The 6,796-nt window shown below is 35.3% G+C and overlaps 1 pseudogene; it reads right to left on the bottom strand.

Annotated features, from left to right (window-relative positions):
* Positions 1-2,317: 2,317 nt before the first annotated feature.
* On the bottom strand, positions 2,318-6,547 carry LOC135106654 (tRNA N6-adenosine threonylcarbamoyltransferase-like; annotated as a pseudogene).
* Positions 6,548-6,796: the final 249 nt, after the last annotated feature.

Raw genomic sequence — 6,796 nt, 5'->3', positions numbered from 1 at the left:
TGATGATTACTTTACTGCCCTCATTCCAGAAGAAAAAGGGATTGAAAAAGACCACCGCAGCATTATCATTCTCAATAAGTGGTGTCGAGTACCAACAAATATTTGAAGAGAAACAGAAAAAAGAAAAGAGGAGGAGAGGGAAAAAATGGAAAGAAAAAAGAAATGAAAGAGAAAAAGGTAAAGGAACAAGAAGCTGAGCAAAGAGAAGAACAATAGAGGAAAAGAAAAAGCAGAAGGAAAAAGAAAGGAAAGAATGAGAGGAGGAGAAGAAGAGAAAAAGGGAAGAAAAACAGTTCAGGGCACTTCTGTTTGCTTCCCAAAAGCAGAAAGGTGAGGAGACAGACTCTTCGGACAGTGCAGATGAACCACTCTTGGATGATGACTCAGATGATTTTGTTGAAGATATGAATGAACTCTGTGCAAAATGTCAATGTGAAACAAGAGCAAAAGTGAGAATAAAGTGTGCATTGTGTGACAGCTGGTGGCATGTAGAATGTGTGAATGGGATGGATTTGGGTGGGAAGTCTCAGGAAGACATTGAGACAATGGATGTTGAGTTTTTTGTGATAAATGTAATTTAGGCTGTTTTGCTACTGCTTAATAAAACTTTGCATGGAGTATTTTCAACATTTTTGCTTTTTTTAAAATTCTGACGGAAATTTATTTGTTTATGATTTTCAACACTAACTCACAGTTTCTCTCTGTTTGTTTGTAAATACATTATGGGCAAAAATAAAAAGCTAGTTTATAATCTTTTTTTTTTTTTACTTTACTCCTTGACAGGCAAAAGGAATTACTAACTACTTAATGACAACAATTTTGATAGTTTGTGGATAAAAATAATGAGCTTAAGGCACCTAGCACGATAGTCCGACATGCCATAGCACACTGACCCTCTCACTGGCGCAATTCCCTCCTCCACCTAGCGTGTAAACCTGGCTAGTAGGTACACTGAGCCATCCTAACCTTTCCTCACTTACAGTACTCCATGCGGAGAAACTGCAGCAATAGAGGGTACCATGTGACCCGCCATCATAGCAGATACAATTTTACACTACTGGTGAAATTTTCATTGTCATATTTGAGTCTGGAGGTTTGTAGTTGATATTGTCTCCTTAGGGTAGCACAAACTGCCGCCTTTACTCTACCAGTTTGCTAGGAAGATGCTAACTTGTGATATGATTTCTCCATTTACTGTTGTCTTTCCATGTTTTGTTTTTCTTTTCTTTTCTATATTTTTCTTTTCATTTTTTCTCCACACTAGCTTATAACAAGTTCTGCAAATTAACAGATGTCTTTTATTGTCAATGGAAGCTCTAGCCTAATTTGTAGTGTAACTTATCAAAATATGTACTTCTCTTGCTGGGAAATAAAAAAAATTGCCTGATCTCATTTGGAGTTCTGTCATAAAAAGCAGGAATCATCCTACACACAGTGATTATATGCATCTTGATGTACTTCAACATATGTAATCTCTTCAGTCCTCTTAAAAGCAACTTGTCGTACAATATTTATCTGTCTCATTTGAGAACGCACATCTGTAGTAATCATATATGCAGAAGTCAATAGGGTATGCTTTCCACAAGTACCTGTAGTTGCCTGCAGGCAACTACAGTGTAAGTGTATGTATGATTGATAGATAAGTTATGTATCCAATACCACAAGAACAAGGGACAAAATGGGATGAGATGAGCCTATCATAACATTGCAAAACAAGATTCATCAGTGTTAGTGTTGAGAAATTTTCATCATAAAGTCATGGATAACCAGAAACAAAATATGGATTTCTATTATTAAGATCAGACATCTGAAATATTTCATATTACACTAAAACATGAGGATCATTAGTGCTAAATGCAACACTGTAGTACTGCAAACCCATACTCACAAATCTATGGGAAATAATCTCTCCTGAAAGGAAAGGCTAATGTGCTAATAAATTCTTACAAGAAAGCAGATATTAATCAGCATTTAAGTTAATGGAATTCAAGCTCTCTCACCCAGAAATGAAATATAGGTAATTATATTGTCATCCATTCAACCATAATAAAGCCTTGCCAGAGGCTTGAGACTTTTGGCAAATGTTAGTATTCTGGTTATTATAGCATGACTTTAGTATCTGTACATACATACAATGTTTTACACTACATTAGGCAATGGTAAGAACTTGTCCCCATAAGGAGGCAGGGCATCTCCAATTCAACACTGCTGATTGATTGATGATTATGGATATTTAGATATGTTCTCTTAATTTCATGTCTGGTTTTCATTAGGATCTATTTTTTAATAATACTGTTAGTACAAAGTGTTTACACTTTGCTGGCATCCCTTTTCCTTTTTCTTTTAAGGCCACCTTTATTACTGTTGTCAAGTAAAGACTTTCAGTGCACCATTGTCACCTTCACTAAAACTTTGGATCAAAAACCTATATCATATTTTCTGTTGTACATCAGCATCAAGTTGCCATAACGTTTTTTTACTTAAGATATGTACTTCTCCACTCTTTAGAAGTTTATCTGCACAGTCCTCCAAGTAGGAAAGAATACCAGAAAATGAAACATCCATGCCTTTTACACAGTGTGGAAGAGGAAGATATTTTGAACCATTCTTTGGCATTTGTTCATTATTATATCCAGGACTTGGATCACTGAAAAACATTAAAATTCTAGCAAATCTATCCAAGCAGTTTCCAACAGTCTTGTCAATGGTTTCTCAAAATATTCTATATATTTTTTTCTAAATAATCAATAATTTATGTATTACCTCCACTTACATATAGTACAGTTGGATTTTTTGCTCCTGTTATCAATTTTCCCATTTCAATGTGTCCAGTACAATGACAACAAGTGGTTTATCCCACTGATCAGTGGTGCAGCCATACCAGGACCCTTTGTGTAAGCTAAGGCACTTATAACCTGGGGAGTGACATCTGCTTCTGAAAGAGCTTGATTGAGGACTTCCAGTACATTTGCCTGATGGAAAAATTAGATCTAATATAAAAGCTACAACAATAAATATAACTGCTATAAAATATTTATTCCCTTAAGTTAAGGTTGAAATTAGCATTGCAAAAATGAAATCTACAAGCAAAAGGAACATAGGTTACTCTTTCTTAAAAAAAGTTTTTAACATTCCATGCAAAAACATACAGAAAAAGGACCACCAATGCCATACAAAAGTTTCTGCAAATTCTATACTATAAGAATACATATATGAAAATATGTAGACTGCAAAAGGCCAGCTGACCTAAACAAGGCAGCTTCTGAACGCTCAAAACTGAACATTTGCCATCTTCATCCATAAATATCTCATGTTTGGTCATTTGCTTTGTTCAATATGTTTGTTCCACCATCTACAACACTATTTGTGAACCAAATTCTATCTATCACTTTTTTTTAAATCTAAGGTTTTCTTGTTTATAACCATTTGTATGATCTTTTTAGCCAATTTATATAATGTACTTCTTATATCACCATTCATTCTACATCTTTCCAGTGAATACAACTTAAGCATTTTAACTTAATCATATTTTATGCACAGATTCTAGCCTATGTCTATTCTATAATAATAAGACCAAAACAGAACAGCACAATGTAAGTATGGCTTAACAAAAGCCAAGCACAACCTCAAGTCACATCTGTTCTGACATTGCTAACATTTCAATTAATAAAACCAAGTACTTTGCGCTGTTGTACACACTAATGCACTCCTGTCTCGGCTGGAAATCAGGGGATATCATCATCACTCTAAAATTTCTTTCTGACATTGATCTAGCTATGCTCATGGTCTTTATGTTAAAGTTATCTAATGTGTTTTTTATAAATAATATTCATGTAGAAGATAGTATATTTATTCAAGCTGAATCTCATTTTTGCTGCTTATCTGACCCTTTTAAACATACTGTCTAGATTGTTCTATAATATAATAACCAGAATGTTTAAAAGTGGATTCTATTTTATGTCAACTAGAAACACAACAGATAATATAAAAATAATAATCACTATTATAATTATGAATCCTCTTTTTGGAGCACTAAAATTAGCACTCCCAAAGTAATATCAAAGTTACACTGTTCAGGTCTTATTCAGGCAATGTGTGGGAAGCATGGTAGCTTAAGCAGCAGTGCATCTGACTACAAAGGAAGTGAAAGGTTCAAATCCTGGCCATGGCTGGGATTTTTCTAGGATGGCTCCCTGTTCCTAGGTTAACTTAGACGTAAAGTGGGTACCAGTCACCAATGCCTGAGAACATAAAGGAGGCAGAGAAAGGAACTGGCCATCCTACTCAATATGCTGAGGCTCAACAAGGGTGGTGCTACTATCTTTATGCCAATGCTCATAAATGAGTAATACACACCTTTATTTTTTTGTACAGCTCTGATCCCCATCTCATGGGAGGGATATATATCTGTTATATTCATTACAAGGAGAATGATTAAAAGGTATAAGGAATGCAAATTATTCCCTACAAGAGGAGACTAAAGGTTTTAGATTTTCATTCAATACAGGTATAGATTAAGAAGGGATCTGATACTGACATGACATAAGGTATATATGTAGAGAGATATAAGCAAAATCCTTAGTTTGTAATCATAATAGAACTAGATGTAATAGGTTCAAGTTTGATAAATAAAAAAAAAGAGATAGGAAGAAACTGGTGACTGGAAAACTCAGTGATCAGGTTGTTATTGCCATGTCAACAAAGAGCTTTAAAGGAAGATTAGTTAAATTTAGATAAGCATGTTAGATGGAAATATGTAGGTAAGTCTTATACAGGAAATGCTACACATAAGCCAGCAAGCTTCTTACAGATTCATCTATTTTCTTATGTACTTAAATCTATAGTAAAGTAACTTAATAAACCCTTGGGAAGGAAAAATACACCAGGTATTCAATATATGCCAGTTCAAAATATGCAAATTCTATCATGTGTGACTAATCAAAATGTGCCAAGTATACTCAATATATGTGAGAGATTCCCTATTATGTGAGTAGCAATTGTGGTGTGACTAGTTGGTGAAGTAGGGTGGCTGACTCGCAGTAGAGAGTGGTGGGTGCAAATGTTTCCTCACACTTTCCTCGCACTGCACCCAGATCACAATTTCTATTCTTTTTTTTTTGTTTACGTCTTTTCATATTATATTTTACAATTTATCTTTATTAATGCATTTTACTGTTGCCTTGGTGCTTTTTTTTGTGAAACAGTGCTAGAATAAATATTTAGATGGTTAAAAAATGGGCTGTGGAACATAAACCCCCTATAATTAATAATTAATAATAGGTTCGATATATATAAATTTTCATTATGTAACCATTTCGCAGAACATAACCATTGCATATAACTCATACCAGGTGTATTTCTCTAAGGGCTAGAACACTATATCTATGGAATAAGAAGTGTGAAAGGAAAGAATTGGAGAGTGCAAGGATATGTATGGACAGGACCAAGTGGAAACTCCCTACTGTAGCCACTATCCTTGGAGGAAATTCAAAAAAACAGGAACAAAAACATAATGAAAGCAGTAAGAGGTCACCAAGTATACACATGCAGTTCCTGTGTAATATATGCACATCTAATATCATCAGTTAACCCTGTTCATTAATATATCTGATCATTCTCCTAAAGCTCCTTACTGGCCTTGCACTAACAAACTGACAGCTGGGTCTACTCTACATGGTTGTTTTTTCTCTACAGTTTCATTTGACAATCAATCATTTCTGATCTCCCTTTTATATACAACTTCACGAAGTTTGAAAGTGTTATTTCTTGCTATATCCAGATTACTAGTCCTAAGGAAGTTGTCTACCTCTCTATTCCTTATGTCATTCATTGGAGCAAACATACAGACTGATAACTAGACAAAAATAATCAGTAGACAACCTAGAATTAAGGTCAAGTGGGTGTTAAGAGAGTCCATACTAGCTAAAAAGACTTATAAAGGTGATAGCAAAATAACATGAATTTGAGGATTGCTGCAGTAAGACATTGGAAGAGAGAGAGAGAGAGAGAGAGAGAGAGAGAGAGAGAGAGAGAGAGAGAGAGAGAGAGAGAGAGAGAGAGAGAGAGAGAGAGAGAGAGAGAGAGATTCTTGAAAATGTGGATATGCTTATGTCAAGCCAACCTTTTACTTTAGGAATGGATTGTGTTGACTATTATCCCTTTGTAGGTAATCTATGTTGTTGAGAGTTTGGGGAACATAAAAAATTAAGATGAAACCGGTGCAGAAATTATAATGAAAGCAAGACCAAGGCAATGATTTTACATAGTATGAATTTGTGGGCACAGTGTTCTATTGATGAGTAGTTGTGCTTGGCTAAAATAGTGTATGCTGGAAGGATCTGGGTGGTGATGCTATCCTATGCACAAGATACAATGATAAGGTATGAGTGATGGATACCTTTACCTATACCCCCCTTGGCCAGGCGGGGGGATGATGTATGTCCGGCGAGGATTTGACAAAACTACTCCATCTTGAATTATGCCAAAACCACTTTTATAGGCACTTCCCTCTAGGCCTATGACAATGACCATTTTTCTGTGTTGATAAGTTCTGTGAAAAAAAAATGCATGTATTAAACAATAATCACTACTCAGGAGAGAGAGAGAGAGAGAGAGAGAGAGAGAGAGAGAGAGAGAGAGAGAGAGAGAGAGAGAGAGAGAGAAAGGGTGGAGGGAAGATGGCAGACACAAAGGAAAAAGAAATGCGAATTGCCACTGCTATGTCTACTGAGTATTGTTTTGATGATCTGACAGACTGCATTACAAGAAACGTGTTTTCATAGTGTTTTTGGGCATG

Source organism: Scylla paramamosain, chromosome 2 (genome assembly GCF_035594125.1).
Source record: "Scylla paramamosain isolate STU-SP2022 chromosome 2, ASM3559412v1, whole genome shotgun sequence".
Classification (NCBI taxonomy): Eukaryota; Metazoa; Arthropoda; class Malacostraca; order Decapoda; family Portunidae; genus Scylla; species Scylla paramamosain.
This window is presented reverse-complemented; position numbering and strand designations above follow the sequence as displayed.